This window comes from Sceloporus undulatus, chromosome 2 (genome assembly GCF_019175285.1).
Source record: "Sceloporus undulatus isolate JIND9_A2432 ecotype Alabama chromosome 2, SceUnd_v1.1, whole genome shotgun sequence".
NCBI lineage: Eukaryota > Metazoa > Chordata > Lepidosauria > Squamata > Phrynosomatidae > Sceloporus > Sceloporus undulatus.
In genome coordinates, this window is record NC_056523.1 from 119,184,108 (window position 1) to 119,208,174 (window position 24,067).

At 40.1% G+C, this 24,067-nt stretch overlaps 1 long non-coding RNA gene across 1 annotated transcript; it reads left to right on the top strand.

The window, feature by feature from the left end:
• The first annotated feature begins 216 nt into the window (after positions 1–216).
• Positions 217–18,917, top strand: LOC121923192. The gene is made up of 3 exons (XR_006102328.1): positions 217–322; positions 16,277–16,359; positions 17,032–18,917. It is a non-coding gene; the product is annotated as an uncharacterized LOC121923192 (long non-coding RNA).
• The last annotated feature ends 5,150 nt before the right edge of the window (positions 18,918–24,067 follow it).

Here is a 24,067-nt window from a genome sequence, read left to right on the forward strand (position 1 = left end):
AGAAGTCCTGAAAGTAACAGATAAAGTACTATACGTTTGCATTATTTCAGTGTGTGTCCATGTGTGTGTATGCACATACGTAACATGCAACACATAACATCTTTCATAAAAATTTACTGAAATGTGCAAATGTCTTTTTAAAGTCAGTAAAATGAAAGCTAAAAGTGAACTTAAAGTGGAAGGAAGCAAAACTAATAGATTAATCCATTTATATGTGTTACCTTGCAGAAATGCTGAATCTCTGATGCCTCAGTAAACATAATTCCAGGCTGTGAAGAATCTCTTAAGAGTCAACCTATTTGTGTTGCTAAATGAACCATTAGTAAGTGCATTATTTATTTATTTATTTATTTAAAAAAATAAAACTAGCCATAGGATGAGTGTGCAAATGAAGCTCGCCCCTCATGAATTGGATGATTTAATCCCCCCCCCCACAACTCCCAGCCAGTTGCAAACCAATTGAAAATTGTGTTCTTATGGCTCCCATTAAATGTCCACCCATGGCATAGTTCTTAATGATTCATTTATCATAGATTCTCATTTAACTCTAGGTTTCCAGGCTCTCATGAGCAAAGTACAGCATACCAGAATTTGGACTGCAGTTTCCACAATTCCTAACAGCTACTTTATGTTGCAATCCAGTAATGTCTGGAAGGTGACATTTTGCCTACCCACAGATGAAACAAAGCAGATTCATTCAATTGTCTCTGTTCCATAAGTCAGCTTTATAATGTAAATGATATCCAATGTTTTTTAGATGAAAATAATTATTTTTAGTCTGCTAAAAATTTATTGTCTTAAATTAGAATCTTAACACAAATTAAATGTTCAACATATGGAGCCCTACACAATTAAGGCACTATGATTTAACTTTAGTTGCCATAGCTGCAACTTGTGGAATCCTGGGATTTATAGTTTACTCAGAGGCACTAGAGGAGCTCTCAGGCTAAGGATTCTTAAAGGCCCTTCCCTTAAATTGCAACTCTCACAATTCCATAGGATGGAACCACAGCAGTTAAAGCAGAATCATAGTGCTATCATTGTGTTGCATGAAAGAGTCCTAGATTTAAAGTTGGTGTTCTCTTCTAAGGTGCTATCAGCTTTTTTCTGTAAGCAGTTTATTTAGGGTGGATACTCTTGTTACATGTTTTATCTACCAAGTCAGAGAATATCTTCTACAACAAACATCACATTATGCAGCCAAGGTCAGAGTTTTCATTTTCCTTCCTTCCCACTCATTCTCCCAGAAGGAGGAAGAGGTTGTTTGAAAGCTTCATTTTTATTTCATTATGACAGTGTCACACAGTAGTAGTAGAAACCAGCAAAGTACAACGTAACTCCATAGTTCAATAGATCATCAAGTTCAGAACAGGCCACTAAACTTTGTTGGTGGGGGGAGATTCTATGATAACTAGAAAGATGAAAATCAACACTTCAAATTCTGTTCCCCATCTTTATGTCTCGGTGAGAGAAATGGTTTCTAAACTTTGAGATAAAGACAACTAGGGATGTAAACATTAAATTGTGTGAAATAGTTTGGACAGTTGAAACGGTTAAACCTCTTCATCTTTTGCCGAGGACACAGAGTGGGATTTCACAGACCATGATACCCCCAAAGAAGGTAGCCTTGAAGAAACAAGAGTTGTTTAACAAGAAAAATACTATCATGACTTTTCTGCAATTTTCCAAAAGTTTGTTCTGCAGACACACAACTCCAGTGTCAAGTGATATCCACCTTTATACAGCATGGGCCAAAGGCTAATACACTATGGATTCAGCACTTGGCCTCTGGGATGCATATTCTTTCTATAAAGCTATTCAGCCAGGTCTCTACCTCCCTCTCCCCATTATATCAACAACTTCCCATAAATAAGTGGTGCAAGCAGCAGGGGTCTTTTTGTCTGTAATGTTCTGCACACAGCTCAACATGGTACTTTTTGTCTGTAATATCATGCACACATCTCAACACAGCAGGACATCTGTGTCTCTCTGTGTATGCATGCACACATACTAGACAATCATATGCTAAATAGCTCTGAGGCATTATACCAGAGAATGTAAATTATTTAAATAAATGCTATATATACTCATATACAAGTCTAGAAATTTGAGTTTAAAAAATGACTCCAAAAACCTGGATAGAGTGTTTTGAATGGTGCAGTTATCTTCCCCCTTGAGGTAAAGAAAAATTAGAAAAAAAAATCCTTGGTGTTCAGTGACTTCATAGGTTCAGCTATTTACACAGAGACAAAAAGAAACTTGATGCAGCTATTTGCGGGGGGGGGGGGGATTGTCCCCCCCCCCCCAATAATAATTCTGCCTCATCTCATTACATTTTTCTTCATTCCCCAGACTTCTAGGATTGTAGTGACATAGAACCTCAGTTGAGCATTTAGAAATACAACTTATGCATCTAAAGGAAAGGAGTAGGCAAAATTACCAAGATAATGTGTGAACACAGAAAAATTAGTTCTAGGTGTGAATGATTTTCAATCTGTGTGTCTGTGCGGCCATCTGTCCATCTATCTCTTTCTCTCACTCCCTCTGCAGTGCTGGAAATTTGAAAAGTGAAGAAAAATTCTATGTAGTGTTGGAATTCTTCTTTGTGGGCAATGTCCTTTCACCTCCATAGATACACCCCTGACAACTGCTATTACTATCACTAGTACTACTACTACTACTACTACCACCAGAGAGCCAGCTCGGTGTAGTGGTTTGAGTGGTGGGCTAGGACCAGGGTTCGATTCCTGGTTCAGCCATGAAACCCTCTGGGTGACCTTGAGTGAATCGCACTCTTTCAGCATCAGAGGGCTGCAATAACAAATCCTCTCTGAATAAACTTGCCAAGAAAACACCATGATAGGTCCCACTTCGGGTTGCCATAAGTCGGGAATGACTTGAGGAACACAACAAACTCCTCATGCTCATCCTCCTTCTTGTTTTTCCATGGCATTTTCTTAGGAGTCATTGGCAGGGGGGGGGGGGGGGGGGTTGCCAGTACTTTTGTCATAGACAAGGGCACATAGTGGGTCCATCAACTGAGTGCGGACTTGAACCCTCGTCTCCTAGAATCCTAGTCCGACACTCAAACTACTACAGCACACTGACTCTCCAATGACCACTGATCTTCATTAAGTGTATTTTTAGGACTGTGCAAGATACTATTCAACACAAAATTCAGATAATAGAAAAAAGAGTTTAATGTTTCATCTTAATTAGGCCATTATAAAGAAATAAACAATAATACAGTGACATATAATACAGGTGTAATACAGTAGCCCATGAACACTTCACAAGATTGTAGCATATCTACACTCATAAACACACTTTAAAAAAGTGTGAAGTCAAATATCTGACTTATCCAATTTTAGCCACTGAAATCATGAATTCATTCACCTTTGCAATGTAAATAAGAGGAACACACACACACACACACACACACACACACACACACACCGGTCAGACTTATACAGATTTTGTGCATTTTGGAAAATGGCTTTTGCATATTTCTTTAAAATATACCAAAGAAGGGAAAGCAATAACTGTTGTCTTGTTGTGTCAATTAGTAAAGGGTTTTTTTTTTTTTACCAAAGTCAAGGTTGTTTGTTTCCCTCTGATCCCTCAGCCAATGCTTTTTTTCTGTTTGTGTGTTTGTCTGCCTAGCTTCAGAAACAGAAAAAAAATTAGTTTTCTGAACAGGCATCTTGTGCAAAAGGCAGAAAATGCAACCAACTCTTCCACCGTGACCCTCCACCTTGCCTCCCCCCAAATTTCTTGGCATTTAGTCTGTTCCCATGGCCAAAGCCTCATGTAGGAATTGGAGAATCCTTCACAGAATGTTTTACTATGGTTGAAGGGGAAAAAAACACCCTGTTTTGACCAAAAATATTGGCAAGATTTATTTACATCCCCTTTTAGAGTTTTAAGACAAGGGATTTGTGAGAGGGTTCCCTCAGGACATATAGTCCCATTAGGTATTTTTATTTCCCCTGTTAATATACAATTCAAGTAACTTAGGGCCAAAACAGATGGCCATGAAGGGGTGGTTTCAAGCTACCCCTGAGAAAGCTAGGTGGGGGCTGCAACAACTACATGCTATGTCCCCAATCCAGCCAGCATCCTCCCCAAATAGGAGCAGAAAATATCCATTCCTATTTGGGACAGAAAAAAAGCCACTCCTTTGCTGCTGGAGCTGGCTACAGGGCATGTGGCACCTAAATGTCATGCCCCCAAGTCACCCAGAAGCCGGCCAGTGTGTAATTGCTGTACAGCTTCTGGGCAACTCAGGGGTGTGATGTATCTAAACATCATGCTCCCAAGCCAGCCACAAGCCATCCTTACCAGGCCATCTGTTTCAGCCCATAGTTGGGGAATCTCTGTCTCTTCTGAACTATAACAGACCCAAACAAGGTTGCATAGGTGGGATACTATTGCAGATACCAGGGAAAAACATTTGAAACTGAAATCTCATCAACAATACCAACGAAAAGTCATTTTTTTTGGGAATTAAAACACACCAGGGGAAGAGGTTAGTGAAAGAATTATTCACAAAGATTTCTATTACTCTTTGTCATGGAGCAAAAAGAACCCGCAAAAAGCGGGTTCTTCTTGTGGCGCCTTTGTGATGCTGCAAGGCACCAATGGCGCACTTGCGGCATCACAAAGGCACCAGGATGTGTGGATGCTATGCGTCCATCACATCAAAATGACGGCGCCCGTATGTACAGGGCACTGCCATTTTGATGCCCTCATCACGTGCGAGGGGTGAGTTGCGTCTGGAAGCGCCGCCCCTCGCACGTAACGATGGCACCCCCTAGGGCCTGTCTGTACAGCGCCATGATAGTCAGTGAGAGCAAATTAATCTGCTGCCATGATATCCCAACTAACTGTAGCAGAATCAGTTTCTTTATGAATCTGTTGTTTCATGAGGAAATAATAATAATAATAATAATAATAATAATAATAATAATAATGTTATTTATATTTCCCCGCCTCTCCCTATGGATTGATGCGGGATTACAGTGGACCCTTGTTATACGCTGGGGTTTGGTTCCAAGGTCCCCCGTGTATAACAAAATCCGTGTATTCTCAAGTCCCATTACATATAATGACATAGCAAAATGGTGTCCCTTATAAAAAATGGAAAATCAAGGTAAATTTATACTTTTTTGGAACATTTTCAAACTGTGTATGCTTAAATCCCTGTATAAAAAATCCGTGTATAAGAAGGGCCGACTGTACAACCTGATAAAAACATACAGTGCAATCATAAAATCCAACAGTTCCAATAAATACATCCAGTCCCAATAAATACACCAGTGGTTATATACAAAGAGTATTCTTCTAGGGGAATGTCTTAATCAAGCTCAGGAGGGTAGGCCCACCGGAAGAGCTCCATCTTGACTGCCTTCTTAAAGGCGTCTAATGTAGTGATAAGACTGACCTCTTCTGGCAGGCTGGTCCACAGTTTAGGGGCAGCGGCAGTAAAAGTTTTTTGGGAAGTCGTGTGCAATCTGTTAGATTGTATTTCCAGTAGATTTTTCCCAGATATTCTGAGAGTGCGAGGCGGATTTTGTCAGGAGAGGCGTTCCTGCAAGTAACTCAGGCCCAAGCCATATAGGGTTTTAAAGGTAATAACCAACACCTTATACTGCGCCCGGAAGCTGATTGGCAGCCAGCGGAATGATTTTAAAACAGGAGTTATATGGTCAAATCTGGAAGTACCAATGACCAATCTGGCTGCCATATTTTGAACCAGTTGAATCTTCCGAACTTGGCATAAGGGTAGCCCTATGTAGAGTGTGTTACAGAAATCATTATTATTATTATTATTAAATTGTACAAAGAGTAATAGAAATCTTTGTGAATAATTATTTCACTAACCTCTTCCCCTGGTGTGTTTTAATTCCCAAAAAAAATGACTTTTCGTTGGTATTGTTGATGAGATTTCAGTTTCAAATGTTTTTCCCTGGTATCTGCAATAGTTTAGGGTTTTATAACATTACAGATACTTTGAACAAGATGATAAAATCCATGTTAGCCTAAGCATTTCTTCAGATGTGTTCAGTTGCTGGTTTGGACATTATTGATCCAGTAATATGGGAGGAAACATTACAAACACTCAAAACAAGACGCTGTGCAATTTAATTTCACAGACATTAGTTTATGTAACTCTGTTTTTCTTTAAAGTTAAATTATTTTAAGGGTTTTTTTTTATTTTTTTTTTGGCTAAATAAGTTCTTGGATCACATCTCAATAGAAGTTCTCCTTCAAACATAAGATTTTTTTAGCATTTATAGGTTCATTTTAAGCTGCATTTTATATAACTTGTTTTTAGGTAATAGGCATTGAAATATTAAATTTAACAATAAATCTTGCACAATGAAAAAGTCAGTATATAAAGCAAACATATAAATAAAGTAATGGGTACAGTAAGGAATTTTGTGCCAGTTCTCCATGTTTCCAGATCAACCCCAGTGTTTCTTCACTTCCAGAATATCAACAAAAAGGATCAGTGCACTTTCACACTGGCATTAACATGCCTCACATGATCAAAGCGATGAATGATCTCTAGTGCCAAAGACAGAAAATGGTGTTGCTTCCTCTCTTGCAAATGTTCTGCTCATCATAGAGAATTTGGGTGTGGGAGTAGAGATGTATGGACAAGGTTCTTCAGGTGTGACCTCAGCACTTATATTATTTTCTCTCACATGGAAGGAGAAGATTGTGAATTCATCCCAAATTTTGTCCTGTCATCTAGCTGAATGAAAATAGATGGCATCAGCAGAACTGTTATTGTTGAATCAGGACCAATTGGGAGAAGAAAACACCAGTACATCTTACTGAGGCCCAGTGGTTTAGAAAGGAGCCTGACTATGCTTTCTTAGTAGTATCATAATTTATATCTCTCTCTTTTTTAATATCCATTGTAAAAATCAGAAAATTAAAAAATAAAATAAAAAAATTATGATACACAAAATTTCCTAAATACAATTGGTAAAGATTTTTTAAAAGCCCACCAAGAGCTCAAATCTGCCATGATGGGCTATTAAAGTTCAGACTTCTTGGAAGTTCCTCCCACAATTATCAAGTGAAGTGGCCTAACCATGGGGGCAAAGAAGTAAAGTCCTCCTGTCTCTAGCTGGTCCAGACTTCAGACTGCTCCCACAACAATGTACCATTCCCCCCACTGCACCAAATGGCTAAGCTCCCGTCTTTACCCACCCATTCACTTTGCTTGCTGCTGTGGATTTGCCCACTGGATCAGCCAGGCAGTAGATTTCCAGAGTCTCATCCAACAGCAAGTCATGGAAGGAAGGAAGGAAGGAAGGAAGGAAGGAAGGAAGGAAGGAGAAGAGTTTGAGAAGAAACCCTTCCTTGGATCCTTCCCCTTCATGCACAACTGAGAAACTCTTGGCCCCATAACGAGCGCCCCCAGATGTTTCTTGTATCCATAAAAGTTTTGAAGCAAGCTGTGCTTATTATCATCGTGTTTGTGGTAAGACTATCTTTATGACTCTCCCTCCCTCTCTCCCTCTCTCTCTCTCTCTCTCTCTCTCTCTCTCTCTCTCTCTGTGTGTGTGTGTATGTGTGTGTGTGTGCGTATATATATATATATATATATATATATATATATATATATATATCCTGTCTTTTTCCCAATATTGGACTGAAGGTCACATCAATTTAAAAGCAAAGACATTCACTTCTAAGGTTTTATTCTCAGCAAACCCTCAAAAGATTGAACAATGTGTTCCTTCAGTCTAGAAGTAATGGATGACCTATCCTTATTACCTATGCTGTTTTTGCCGTTACTAAGAGGAAAATAGACTTATAATTTAGGAATACCCCTAGAAGTAGCATTGCCACTGGTGTATACTACAATATACGATGGTGTGTGATAGTCTGGAATTACCACAAATTTTAGAATTATGGACCTTCATTGTACATAATTACTTAAGAATAGCAAAAAATAAAAATAAAATTAAAAAAAATCCTGTCACTATCAAACATTTGGGATTCTTTCTAAGACAAAAAGGCTCAAATTATCATATTGAAAAATTAGCTGTGAAGCTATTAGCATTGGCAATTTTTCTGTAGCTTCCACCATTATGGATACAATCCAAAGACTCCTGGGTATATTATAATTCAATTGGAATGTGGCATGAATAGTCTTAGACATTTTGCTTCCTGAGGAAGAACACAAACAAATGGTGTTCCCCATTCATCCACATCAAGGTGCCTAGTCTTCATTGCCAACCAAGTTATTTTTGGCAATTGTTGTGAACCACCCTCAAGTCATTCTTGACTATGATGACCTTGTGGATGAGAGACCTCCAAAACTCCCTATCCTCCACTATTCTTCTAAGCTCCTGCAGATTCATACCATGACCTCCTTAACTGAGTCCATCCATCTAGCATGTGGTCTTCCTCTCTTTCTGCTTCCTTCCACCTTTCCTACTATTATTGTCTTTTCTAATGATTCATGCCTTCTCATGATGTGGCCAAAGTATGACAGCCTCAGTTTATTCATGTTTGCCTCCAGGGAAAATTCAGTCTTGATATGTTCTAGGACTCATTTATTTGTTCTTTTTACTGTCCACAGTATCCTCAGCATTCTTCTCCAGCACCACATCTCTAATGAATTTATTCTCTTGCTGGCATATGGGGCAGAAAATCCCACAAGGGCCTCTTAGCATTACTAGTAGTAAAAATTACAACAATAACAAATTAAATATTTGATCATTTCATGACACCCTGCGTAGTTTAGGCAGTTGGCTTGCCTGCTTAAGAGTAGGATTGGCCCTACACTGAATGTGAGTAAAAACCACATGTGCTTGTATGAAGAAACAAGCTGTAGAGTGACTAGAATGGCAGTAAGGGGAAGATACACTCTGCACAACAAGGTGAAGGGTGTCAGAACCAATCAAATGAAACTGGCTCCTACTGAGAGTCCTAGGAGACCAGAGAGAGAAAAAAGTAGAAGAGCTATGACTAATACCTTGAGTCAGATCAAGTCTTCGGGTATACAGAATATGTGTTACTTGAAGTCTACTTTGGCTAAGTCATGGAAAAATCACATTTATGGAAAATCAGTATGCAAAGTGATCTTGTAGCACTTTTGAAACTGTTTGGAAAAAGTTGTAGCATGAGCTTTCATAGACTTGGTCAGCTTCCTCAGATGCAGACCAAATCTACAAAAACTAATGCTACAACTTCTTCCGCATGGTTAGTTTTAAAGGTGCTACAAGATCCCTTGGTGTACTACAAATTCAGTGTTAGTCAACACAGCTATGTCTAAATTTATGGAAAATATCCTTGCAGGATGATTTGTGGATCTCCTGTAGAGAAAAATGGATGGGAAAGCTGATTTCCTTCAACCCTCTGCATGAACCTAAAACTGGATTCAATACATATTCAAATAGCAACCATACAACACAAGATGGAACCCATCCACTCCAAGTGATCTATTTATTACCCTTCCTACTTTTATCCAAGGTTCACTAAACTGTGAAAGTCAAACTATTTTATATTTGTTTCTCAGCTGGCAGTTATTTCTATAAAGAAAGGTGTTATTTTCCAAGCCTGCCTAAACATGACATTGATCTATCTGAGTTCCTGACTCCTTCTCATCAGTGGCCGTGTAGAAGACTGCAGGGATTCAGCAATCAGAAAATCAGGCGGCCTATGTGCAGAGACACCATTGCTACATCATCCACATTAGGTCCCTGTTTCTTAATCCTTGCTTCTTAGACTCTGTCCATTTCTTTTAATATATAACTTAGAGAAAGAGAGACAGAGAGAGAGAAAGAGTGCAATAGAAATTCCAGACATCCCAAAGCTGGCTAAAATTTATCCACCCAGTATATTTAATGAAGCCCCATGCTGTCTGCAGAAAATTGTCCAGAAGCACCCACAATCAGTAAAAAAGAAAGCATCAAACACATGCATACAGAGAGATACTCTACTTTCTAACTTTGCTGAGTGCCCCCTTCCTTTTTTTTCTTCTTATTTGTAGTCTTGATTGCTTTGTTTATAAGGAGCAAGACTGGACCTCAAACAAGAGGCTCAAGGATATCTAAAGCAACTTAAACATCTTGGGCATTTAGTACCAACTGAAAATGGCAAGTAGGGATCTTCTTAAAATCACTGCATATGAAAGAAAATGAACAGTTGTTCTTGTTGTTGCTGTTGTTGTTGTTTTCTAATGAAAACTCCTTGTTTTGTCATTTCTGGGGTTTTAAAACAGCCTTTAGTCTTTTCTCCTACTCTTTCTGTCTTTAGTTATAAAGTGTGGGATAACGTAATGGACAGAAGCCCAGCAAGCTGTGGCACTGGAAGAAGTAGCAACATTCAATCAGTCTTTGTCTGGGCAATATTCTAATTAAGGCAACAAAGGCCCCGTACAGACAGGCCAAAATAAAGCTGCTTCGGGTCACTTTTGAGGTATACTGGAGCATGGCTTTGGTGTGACTTCCGGAGTTTTAGGATGCATGCATCATTTAAACAGTATACCTCCAAAGTGACCCAAAGCAGCTTTATTCTGGCCTGTCTGTATGGGCCCAAAGTTCCATCTCATCCTACCTGTACCATACATTTCTCTCTCACACACTTGTCAGACACACAGGTAAGCACATATGTGTGCACATGCACATGCATGGGCCACCAGCCTGCTTATTTATTAATCTAAAAGACCATTCAGACATACGAAGACACCTTAAAGTGACTCACAACTAGAAATAGGAAGGGTTATTTTTGGATTACAATAGTGATATTTTCCCAGCCACCATGACTAGAGAACAAGCAGGATGAGTGATTCAGGGTGGTGAGGTCCACAATGTATCCCACCATGTAGCTGTTAAAATAAAACTAGATAAAGCATAATGAAACTGCAGAAAGAAGCATATACCAGTTCAAATGAATAAGGAATAAAGACATGCTGGTTGCTGCTGTTGTGTGCCTTCAAGTCAATTCTTACTTATGGTGACCCTAAACCAAACTTATAATGGGGTTTTCTTGGCAAAGTTTGTTCAGAGAGCATTTGCCATTGTCTTCCTCTGAGGCACTTTCCTCCCATGTTCTGGCCCCCGCAATGGCCAAACGCCTTTCCTATTCGCCCCCGGGTACCTATTGGCTCCCAAACCAGAGCTCCATAGCCCTGGTACAACAACGTGCAGATCCTGGCCTATGCTGCCGCCAAAGTTGTGATGAAAAAACACCCACAAAACAGCGGTGAGCGGGCAGGAGAAGCTCAAAGTCTTTCTCCCTTCCTCAGCTTGGCTCCGCTCTGCTCGCAGCCAAGCGCCAACTGAGGGCTGGGGCCGGCAATGTGGACTTAAATAGGCCTAGGCCCCGCCCATACTGCATGCTGTGCGGAGCCCCTCCTCCAAGGCCACCCAACCAATGGGCAGCCCTGGAGGACCGGAAGTTCCGTACCAATGAGCCCGGCTCCCAGAGCGTCACGGAGCGATGGGACTGCCACATCCACTCTGCGCATCAATAGGGAGCCGGAGCAAGCCCCAGTGCACACTGGGGCTTATAGTTCCAGCTGCTTCTAGCGGCAAAATGGTCTGCCCGCTGAGTCGGGCAACCATTTTTTGTCCAAGGCCACCCAGCAGGTTTTCATGGTGGTCTCCCAAGTCATTGTCCAACACACAAATCACTACACCACAGTAATTACACCCTTGTAATCTTTTGCTGCAGGGCTAAAGGTATAAGAGCAGGATTATTGTTTGGTTTTGTTTTGGCTCAAATTACATTCCCTTCTAGGAACCCTCTAGAAGTTACATGTTGGAGGTGTGTGTTCTCTCACAAAATTGACTGAATCAGACCTAAAGCATATATTGTCACCCAACCCATATATTGCACATATGTTCATACACACACACACACACACACACTCATTCAATAGAACCAGCGAGCCCTTTACACTACACAATTATATGGCAATTCTATACTGCTTATCAATGTACTAGCAGTCCCTAAGTGGTTTACTGTCTATTATCCCCTCTGTTGTAAACCGCTCGGATTCCCAGTGATTGAGTGGTATATAAATAAAACCTATTATTATTATTATTATTACCATGCATAAGACAATTGCACCCAACAAGCTAGGTATTCATTTTACTAAACGATGGTGTGGTACAGAATGCTCCAAAGGGGAGGCCTGCTGGTGGCCAAATTCCCTCCAGAAGGAAGGCAAAGCTGCCAAACTGCTCAGCTTTCCTCTGGAGTAAAAAGAACCCGGAAAAACCAGGTTCTTTTTGCACCGCAGGGCAGACGTCACGAGTGTGCCACTGTGGCGTGTGGCACCGTGCAGATGCTGCACGGTGCTCATGTCACAATGGCGATGCCCATGTACATGGGACACCGCCATTGTTACACAGCCACTCCATACTAAGTTTAGGAACTGTGCAGTCCCTAACCTAGTATCGCTGCTGCTATACCACAAAGGGCCCATCTGTATTGGGCCTATGAAAGAATGGAGCCCTGCCTGGGATTGAACTCACAACCTTGTGGCTGCAGTACTGGCATTTAACCACTGTGCCACCAGGGCTCCCTTATTATAACATTATGATTCCACTTTAAGTGCCACAGCTGCATCCTATGGAATTATAGGTTTTGTAGTTTGCTGAGAAGAACTGCAGAGAATTTTTGGCTGAGAATTCAAGGTTGGTTTTGTTTTTATTGTTGTTGTTTCTGTTATTGTTGTGTGACTTCAAGTCATTTCTGACATATGGCAATGCTAAGGAAAACCTATCATGGGGTTTTCTTGGTAAAATTTGTTCAAAGGAAGTTTGTAAGAGTGTGACTCGCCCAAGGGTTTCAAATTCCATAGGACAAAACCATGAAAGATAAAGTGGAATCATTGTGCTACAAATATCTAGTGTGAAAGGGCCCCAGGACAGGAAGAGAAAGCTTGTAGCATGTGGAAGATTGCAATGAGAATGAGACTGACATTTTCATGTGCATATTCAAGCGACTGTAAAGGAATTAAGCAATAGAAGATCCATATTTTCACAATATATATTCTGTGCTCATATGATCTAATTGAGTTGGAGGCAGGGGGAGAGAAGCTGAAAGACAGGAGATAAAAGTGGTGCCAGTATTTGGCTTGAGGTTAGGTTTGCCTTTATAGAAGAGGAAAAAATATATTTCCTTATTTTCTTTGGATGATCCAATACAGGGGTGAGGGCTTATTTCTGGGGGGGGGGGGAATCTAACACCACATCTTTCATTTTTCACACAATTCAAAGGATACAGTTTTTCAACCCCCTGGCTTGGTCCATCAGAGCAGCAAAGGGAGTGAGAAAAGCAAACATGAATGGATGGAAAATCAGCTCAAAGGTCCTTTTTGCCACTCTTTTCGTATTACCACAAACTCTCTTTAGTATTATTTCTTGCAGGGCTGCACAAGTCAGTGATGCCCAGAGGCTAGAATACACTTCATTGCTCACAAGTTATATAGGGCTATATAATGAAAAGCTTGGTTGGTTTGGGCATGCAAAGAGTACTGTATTTTTAAAGTTCCCAGTAAGTCTCTTGGTGAAAGGAGTGGAAACACTCCTAACGCAAACATTTAGAAATTAGGTACATTTTTATCATTCAGTTCTATGACTTAAGCCATTACTTGCTCATTTTCAATACATGTGGCATCATTTTATGTGGGAACATAGGAGAGACATAACCTGGCCAAACATTTTCAATCTCAGTGAGATCAGGGATAGTTATCAGTAGTCCCAAACAGATTACTGATTTTCTGTGCTTAACATTATTCTGAACATATTTATTTACTTGTTTATTTCAAAGATTTATATCATACCTTTTCCCCACAATAGGCTTCAAGGCAGGTTACAATAATTTACAAAGACAGAAATAAAAACACTGATGACAAAAGTATTTTTTAAAATATTATTAATATGAAAACATAAATTAAAATACATAGTTAAAACAAGTAAAAACCATAAAATATTTACAGTACAACAGAAGTAAAATTTATCCACCAAATGCCTGCCTAAAAATGTCTTCAGCTGCCAGTGAAAAGAGAGCAGTGAGGAGGCCAACCTGACTTTTCATGGAAGGGAATTCCACAGTTTGGTAGCAGCCATGGAGAAGGCTTTCACCTGTCCTCACCAACTGCACCTGTGAAGGTGGTGGGACTGAGAGAAAGCCCTCTCCTGCCTACCTTAAAACTCAGACTAGCTTGCATAGGGAGATAATGGTCCTTCAGATAGTCTGGCCCCAAGCTGTTTAAGGCATCAAAGGGCATGACTTCTGTCCAGAAATGGACCAGTAGCCAGTGCAGCTGTTTCAGCAAGTAAGTGAAATAATCCTTGTAATGAGCAGACTGTCAACAAACTGGCAACAGCATTTTGGGCCCTCTGAAGTTTCCAAGGGCAGCCCAATGTAAAGTGCATTACAATAGTCCAAACAGGATGGAACCATAGCCAGATCCAATTTCTCAAGGAATAGATGCAGCTGGCACACTAGTTTTAATTGTGCAAATGCATTCCTGGCCACAGCTGAGACCTGGGTATCCAGATCCAAATCCAGAAGCATGCCCAAGCTGTGAACCTGAAATTTCAGGGGGAGTGTAACCCCATCCAACATAGGCTGAATGTCAATTCCCTGATCTGTCTTCTGACTGGCCAGGAGCACTTTTGTCTTGCCTGGATTAAGTTTCAATTTGTTCACCCTCCTCTAGTCTATTACTGACAGCAGACACTTGGTTAGTACAGAGACAGCTTCCTTGGAGTGACATGGAAAGGAGAGATATAGTTGGGTGTCATTAGCATACTGGAGACGCTGAACCCCAGATGACCTCTCTTACTGGTTTTCTGTAGATATTGAACAGCAGAGAGAACTGAGCCCCGAGGGACTAGCATAACCTTCTGGATCCACCCCTCCAAGAAGGACCAAAGCCACTGTAAAACAGAGCCCCCAAGCCCCATTCCAGAGAGGCAACCCATGAGCGATGGTATAGAAAGCCACAGGGAGGTCCAGCAGAACCAACTCCCCTTGTCCAGTTTCTTGCGTAGGTCATCCACCAAGGTGACCAAAGCTGTCTTTGTCCCATATCCAGTTTTGAAGCCAGATTGAAATGGATGTATATAATCCATTTCATCCAAGAACTCCCAAGAAACCACCACAAGTTTCAACACCTTGCACAAAAAGGTATATTGGAAATTGGTTCATAGTTTTCCAACCTGGTGGTACCTAGGGAAGATTTTTTTTCAGTAGTGGCATCACCAGAGCTTCTTTTAGACAAGCTGGGACCCTGCCTTGGTGTAGTGAGGCATTCATTACTTCCCTTACTCAGGCGCGTTACAGACCGCCTAAAAGTGGCGGTCTGCTGGCGCTGCTCGTTGCTCCACGAGGGAGCTATAGCAGCCAAACTGCGTGGCTCCCGCACTGAGCAAAAAAGAAGCCCCAAAATGGCGCTTCTTCCCATGGTGCGGTTATGACACCGCGAGGCGCCAATGGCGCACTCGCGACATCATAAGCGCCATGTGACATGCGGACGCTATGCTTCCGACACGTAATAATGGCGGTGCCTGTGTGTATAGGGTGCCGCTATTATTACGCCCCCATCATGTGCTAGGGGTGAGGTCAGTGTGGACACTAGGTCCCCGGCCAACCCCTAGCACGTGATGGGGTCACCTCAAGAGCCCGTCTGTAAAGGGCCTCACTCTTCAAGTCTCCCTCTGCTGCTTTCAACAGCCAAAATAGACATGGGTCCAGTATGCATGTGGTGGCTTTCACTTCTCCAAGGATTCTGTCCACATCCTCAGGTTGCACAAATGATATAAGTAAGAATACTTTTGTTAGGAGGGGGGAAATAATGCTAGAAGTGTTGAAAGCAAAATAAGCCTTCAAATATTGATGAAGGGGCGCATAATTGGATTCTGCTAGTGCCACAGTTAACAAGCTGATTCCATGGGGATTCTCAAAAATGTATACATTAAAAGCTAGTCATACTCAGGTTTTGATTAGCAGAGGCACAATTAAGAAAAAAGTGAGGAGGCAGTCACCCAACAAAACACAACTTACATTTTAAATCATACACTTATTCCCCAGGACAGCCTGTCTTGTTGTCTTCAGAAGAAAATGCACACGCATACCCTTTTTAAAACCATTTAATCTTGAATAAATTCTTCTGAAACCTGTAAAACATCCTTGACTGTTAGAATGGGCCTAGCCATAGTAGAAAAACGATAAATGAAAAATGTATTGGCCTTCTATTGTAACACCAAATTAATGCTGTTTGGGTTTTCAGGAACTGAACATAGAATTGAAAATCTATGCAAATCCCTGCTTGTGATGTGATCTACACAACATCAAAATCATGTTCAAATATTTGTATGTATAAAAACAAAGCATATGAAAAAATGCATATATGTATAAAAGATATTCACAAAGTCACTTTAGTCAAAGGGAAAATGCACAGAAAAAGCTGCCTATTTTGGAAAAAATGTGTAGAAATAGGTATGATTTTCCATACAAGATTTTTTTTTTAAAAAAAAGAGTTAACAATCCAATGAGCTTCTTCAGTCTGCCAGCTGAAAATGGGAGACCTTGCCAAAATAAGGGTGACAGATAGTAACAAGGTGCTTTAAAATATAATAGATATTTCTACTAAATAATTGACTTTTCGAGATACAGTGAAGCAAAATAATAATAAAAAACCTTACCAGTTGCAGAACTACATTGCCTTGTATCTAGAATCTGTCTCTGCAGGGATAAGATGTATATTTTTACTTTAATATGTTGAGAGAGAATATAACTTTGCTAGGAGTTGTAGTACGGATGAGTAACTTTCCCAAGCTCTGGGTTCTCAACCATCAGCAGAAAGCAATTATGCTTCTGGTGATGGAGGAGCAGATCTTTGATAATTGCTCCATTTTCTATGTCTTCCTCCATGTTCCTTGAAATTCTGCTCCAGAACAAATGCATCCCAAACATAACTAGCTTTTCCTGCTTAATTTTCTTTGAGAAAGCCTCTTGTCATTATTTAATGTCTTCTCATTACAGATATTTGTTTTCCTGTCTTCAAAAATTAAAACCTACACGTGCCAGCCCAGCTTTGCCAAAATTTAAGAGGCCGAACCATTGTACAATGAGAGCACTCTGCCAAATGTTTCTTTCTGCAGGGCTTGGAGTGACTATTGTCTACACACACATTTGTATAAGTGTAATGTATCATTCAGTATTCATTCATCCTCTGTGATGTGGTGTCTGTATTGGCTTCACAGGGAAGTCGCTGGTGATTATCCACTCCCAATGAATTACAGCTTTTATGGAAAACTGAGGGAAAAAATGGATATTTTCCCAAGAGGTTTTATACTTGGCTTGACTATTTTCAGTTTTTCAGATGTGAAAAGTAATATGCAATAATATTATAACTTTCAGGTGTTGGTATGCATGATAATCAAACAGGAGCTCCCTGGAAGAGCCTGCCTGATGTATCATCATTTCTGCTGGGGTCAGAACAGAGCATCCCTGCAACCAAGAAGAAGTGGATACAGCAACCTTCTCCTTGTTGATCATATGTCTGGGTGCTCCTTTCTGTCCTCAACAGAAGCGCTACATGAAGCTCCTGCCTGCAAAGAAGTGGGTGTGCCAAAAATAGGGCAAAACTTTGCCCTGTGCTGCTCAGTGCAAGGAAGGGGGATAGTGTGGCTTGGTGTGTGGGAAATGGATTGGCCCAAATCAGACCCAATCCAGCTGTCCACATATCAAAAGAACACACGATCACTCTGGGATTTCTGGGAAACACTGAGCTTTCCCCCAACTTTGCTTAGTTCAAAGCAGAGTTGAGTTAAGGCCAGTATCTCCTTGGAAAGAGTTGTACATTATGAAGACTGCCAGAACCAGCTTTGGGGTGAGTACAGCACTTTCCCCTGGTGTGGACAAGCCCGTGGAGAGTGGCAAGTCTGAAGAAGCATCTTTGTGAGTGATTTGAGAATCCTGGCTTATTTAGGCTTCCTGATTATGCAGAAAATTTTGAAGGTAACAGAAATCTTCTGTTCAGATTTGTTATTCTCCTTGTGAGAAAAGCAATGAAACTGAAAGTGGAGATATATGCCTGGTACATACTGCCAATAAGCGGCGTACCAGGGCTGATACTAGGGTTAGGGACCACGCAGCAACTGCACGGTCCCTAACCCTGCTACGTATGTAAGGCATAACAATGGCAGTGCCTTGTGTACATGGTCATCACCATTGTTACATAAGCGCCATGCAGTGTCTGCATGTTGCTGCGCAGTGCTTACATAACAAGGGCGCCAGTGGCGCACTTGTTACACTGCCCCTGTGACTTTAAAGAACCCGCTTTTCTTGGGTTCTTTTTCCTCCACAGGGAAGCCGTGTGGTATGGCAGCTGCAGCTTCCCTCTGGAGGAAAAAAAGGTGCCAGCAGGCCGCTGTTTTTTGGTGGTCTGTACTGTGCCATATATAATGCCTGAATAGAGCTATTCAGACTGAACATGTGGAAGACTGTGTAGACTAAATGGGTGAGAGGAGAGCAACACTGCTTCCATAAGTGAACATAGAAGTTTTATAGATGGAGTTCTCTTCACACCATGGAAGTGAAACTGATTTCCATTCTGCTACACTCTACTAATGGAAGGCCTCTTCCATTGACAGAGATAACCACAGCAGAGTTATGCCACTTTCCTACTTGAGAAAAGGAAAAGGAGAGCAATTTTCACTCTTTTCTCCTTCCACTGGGCCCCACAGTGCCACCTCAGACATGGTTCTGATTTTAGAGGAAAGATAATATACATTATGGTTATTTTTATTTCTCTTTTTAAAGAAACTTAACTCATTGTGCATGCTGCAGATAAATAACTGATTATTCATTCTTCATTCCCCTGTTTTAAGAGAGAGAGAGAGAGAGAGAGAGAGAGAGTTAGATATGGGCTGACACCCTACATTGTCCAGTGTAGCATAAGAGTTCTGCAGACAAAACTCTGCTATGGTTCTCATTCACCACCCCTAGGAATCATTGTTCTGCTGCAACAATGGTCATTCAATGACTACTGGAGTGAAGAGTAGAGAAGCATCTGGCTATGCCCTAAAGTCAAACACAGACTAAAAGCATCCACTGAGTTTTCAATAGATGATGGTCTTAGTCTGTGTCTGGCTATGGAGCATAACCAGATGTTTCTCCAATCCTCCCCTTGTTCTCAACTTATCATGAAACTGCCATAAAACCATGGGTTGAGTACAAAGGGCTTTGGTTCTTTTGGACACTGAAAGAAAATATCCTTATCCATCACAACACAAAAGGACATAGGCATATGCTGGGTCAAAAGGTACAAGCCTACCTGCAATTCTGACTAATTTTTTGGAAGGCTTATGAAGGACTGGAAATCAGCCTTCATGTGTGGAAATCAGCTATGCTGACAATGAAGACATATGTGGCATGATAACCGCTGATATGTCCACAGAAATTCCATGGTTAGAGGTCTACCACTAGCAATGTTTCTTCTGGCAATAGGTCCTGGAAGAGGACTTTCAGGTAAAAAATCATAAGTGGTGCAGTTATTTAAACACAGCATGCTACCCTTCTTACAGCTGTGATCATAGCCATAACTTTACTATATAAACTGTATATACATGGCTAGAGAGAATGTAAGCATGTTACTGTGACCACAATTTGTGACAAGTTATGATTTAATGAACAAACTGCAGACATATAAAAAAAGAAATCCAATGAGGAATAAGGATACTAAATCCATAGAAATAAAGAAACTAAAATCTAGGGTGAAATTTATGGGCAGCAGGACACCTAGCCAGATTAGGACCATGGCAACCTTGCACCATGGCCCTGATCGGGGCTTTTGAGGCCACAAAAAGAAGCTGCGGCTCCCTTTTGCACCTTTGAAAGTGTGCCATAGCCATGTTGCCATGGCTATATGGCACTCCTTTAGTGCTGCATCATATGGATGTAGCGCCGGAGGTGCACCATGATGCCATGCACCATGTTGATGGCGTACAACATCAGAGCACCCTGGGGAGGGCTGAGTCGGGCGTGCATTGTGAGGATGCTACACTCCAACTCTGCCCCCATGCCAGCCTTAATGGCCGGTGTGTACAGGGCTCAAGTCTATCAGCTGCACCTGTTCCTGGCCACAATGGCAAATGTCTTGTTTGCATCCCATTTGGATTACTGTAATGTATTCTACATGGGCTGCTACTGAAAAGTGCTCAGAAACTTCAATTGGCCCAAAGAGCTGCAGCTAGGGTGAAACTGAGTGTGGCTATAGAGAACATGCAATTGCTTCTGGCTACAGGTCTGTTTCTGGGCACAGTACTAAGTCCTGATGTATAATTTCATCCCTGTGTTGGTTGTTTGCTGAGATGTGGGTCATGAATGTTCTCTCTGTGTTCAAGTACTCAAATAGAATGTATTATTTAAATAACTTGTCTTGATCCTCTTAAAGAAACAGTATGCAAATTATTTTAAAATGTCTTCAAAATAAATAATTTGAAATAACAACAAAATGTTAGTATGAACTTTCATTCCTTGGATAAACTGTTGGGGTATTATTAAAGCCATAGATTTTTAAGCATTGTTAAAGAGTTGTGGGAATGGAATGGAATGTAACAGGATACAGAAAGATAAAAATTATGATCCTAGTCATAAATCTTCAAAGAGCTATATGACATGATACAGGTTTTTCAAGTGACTGGTAGTAGCCTTTAAGTAATCTGTTAGTACTGACACATGAAAGTAATAAATCTGCTTATTGAAAGTCGTTTCCTTTGGGGTTCAAACTTTTTCTGAAGAGATTATTTCTGTTTTATATGCAGTTATGAAAATTTGTGTATTAATTTGTGTAATTTGGCAATAAACCATTACCTCTGTTCATATCTGTGATAATGGACTGGAATTTGTGAATATCTCAATTCAGAAATATCTCTTTCCAGTCTCTCTTTTACATTTTTGGTTCAAGGACTACCACATCTAAGTCCAATATTATATTGTCCAGGAAGACTGAAACACTATGCAATCAGTTTGGGGTGTTGCTATTTCTGCTATCAGAACTGTGTCCACTTTCCTGTTACACAGAGACTGTCCTGGTTCTCCAGTACAGACTTCTGAGGAGCATTGCTGACATAGAATGGAGTATATCATATTGGTGGATGAGAAAGAAGTGAAGCTGTGGATGATGTTGCTAGGATCTATAGTGTTGCTACCAGAGTAGAAGTGCCATGCTGAATTGGCATGGAGTTTACACTTTTACCATCTATTTTATGGATTCTGTTGTAGATGAGTTTGGGAGGCTGTTTGCAAGGCAGTAAATGCCTGCCATGGAAGCAAATAATTATGCTGTTGATTTTCAAAGGAAGAGATGAATCTAGAGCTCACATTGTTTGTTTAATTCTGGGAAACTTTTGGACAGACGTGAACACCTTACAATATCTCAATTGCAATTAGCATTCTAACCATTACCATTTCAAACATAATCAAATAATTAATGGTTTACAATTACTAAATGGCTTACATTATTTGGGTGAGCCAGTCTTTGGGAACACTGAAACTGATTCCCATAATTAATCACACAAATAAACAGCTACAGTACATAAAGAAAATAAAAAATCTGTGGTACAAATTGTTAATATGGTTAATCCATATTAATCAGCAATTTTATCTAGGGAGCAAATTGACTTTTCATGAACTAGGTTTTTACTATAAATTATATAGCACATTTCATTTTTTAAGATTACTAAAAGAAACTTTTTTCTTCAAATCTTGCAGCTGTCATTAAAAAGAAAAGTATTTCCAAAAAAAGAAAAGTCATATTCTCAGTGAACTCAAACCTACTGAAATTTCATTTTGTCTATTAAGTGATTATTCATCCCATACACAGTTCACAACTTGATGAACACCTTGTGAAAAGATAAATGCCCAGAGGGAAAAATGTCATGTAGTGATATTTATTTCAAATGATATTATCGTATATTTTATAGCATACTTCAACCAAAAGACTTGTAGTGCCTGCAGGCATGGCATCCTGAGTTGTGGTCCTGTCAAAACTTGTAAAATAAGAAGGGTCACACAGGGTCAACTAGCTGGAAAGACCTCAAAGCAATGTTTAAATTATTCAAAGAGCAAGAGGTTATAAGTAGGTGGTATTCTTCATCTGTGTAAGAACAATGATGCAAAATGAATGAGACAATGCTGAAGTCTACTCTTTATTTTTCCTGAGGCTATTCTTGACCACATATGGATAATAAAAATATGTGTATACTTTGGTTAATGAGACTAATTATACTGTTTTCCTTGGTAACCTTGACAAATCTCACTTCAAGATAAATCTTTTTCTTGGCTAACTACTCTCTGGGGAATTAAAAGAAATATGAAATGTTTGCTCTAAGAATAAGTATTTCTTGTTTGTAATCTGATGTATATCTTACTTCTATTTAAATATCCCATTAATCTATCTATAGATTTCACCATATCTATTCAGAAAGCTAAAAAGTTGTTTGTTTGCCCCCCCCCTTACAAATACTACCATTTTTGCATTCCTTGAGTCCACTGACCTACCTTCTCAAAGAGTGCCTCTCCTTAAAGAACATGAAGAGCTTGAAATTAATCTCCTGTTTGTAGTTTGGAAGATAAATGCATATGGGTCAGCATTCATCCAAGTTGGCATGTCTGTTGAAGATCTTGGGAAAGGAGGCAAAAAAAAGGTGACTTTTCCAGACTCTTCTTGCTTCCCTCCATTCTCCAGGAAGCACTGAACCCCTGGGAGTTGTTTGTAGATATAGAAGCTTGTATACACTCTTGTCTGCCAGGACAATCTTAGGGACCATGGGCGGCATACAGCTCCCTCTTTACTGGCTGGATCAGGGCTGTGGCAACCTCAATCTGGCCTCCAGAAAACACAAAAAGGTGCTGTAAAAAGCAGTTACTTTTTGTGCTCTCCAAGGGGTGCCATAGCTGCAGAGGTGCAGCTTTATGATGGCCCTTCGATGCTGCATTGTGTAGATGCAGCACCAGAGTGGCACCATGATGGTGTGAGCCGTGTAGACTGACGCACACCAAAATGGCACCCAAAGGTGTGGCTAGGGCATCCAGTGTGAGTTCTAGCTCCACTCACAGGCTAGCACAAAGTACAGGTGTGTATAGGCCCCTATTCTGTCAAGTAATGTTTCTTTACTGTATACCTGACAGGTAGGTCAAAGGATCTCTCAATATACAACATAAGTGTATTCTTCTATATGACCACAACTTACAAGATAGTGAAGAAAAATGGGATATGGGAAACAGCTGCAAGGATTTGGGGGAGAAAGTAGTTCTTTTGAAACCTTCTAAACTCATGTAGTATGAATGTGTATAAGAGCATCTAGAGTTGTTTGCTCTCCATTCACCTTACTTTCATGCTTTCTGCAGATTTTGGCAAGAACATATTATGTAGCACCTCAATTTCTGCACTTCTGCGAAACTGGGAAAATTAAAACAAACAACAACAACAACAACAACAAAACCAGTTTCCTATCATGCATAGGGCTAGTTTCTTATCATGCATAGGGCTGTGTACGGGTCTACTACATCTACAGAAAGCTAAAAGCAAGGCATGATCTCCAGAAGCAAAGCAAGATAATTATTCTGGTTGAGAAAATGGAATAATAATAATAATAATAATAATAATAATAATAATAATAATAATAATATAAATTAATAATAATTTTTTATTTATATACCGCCCTGTAGCGAACCAATCCGGGCGGTTTACAACATTAAAATAACATACAGCATAAAAACAATATATTTCCCTCCCCCCCTTAAAAAGTTATTAAACAACATATCTAATTTAAAACCACAATAACTAGTTAAAATAACAATAAATTAAACAAAATAATACCAACCAATAAACCACTGCAACTTCAGTTCTAAAGAAAAGGGGCCTTGGAGACATTACTGAGGAGGGGGGAAATCCTGAGAAATAATAATAATTTATTTTCTGTCTCTCCTCAAGGCAGGGTACAACAGGTCAAAATATAAAACACAATGAAAAACACATAAACCCAAAGTTACAATACAATACTATAAAATC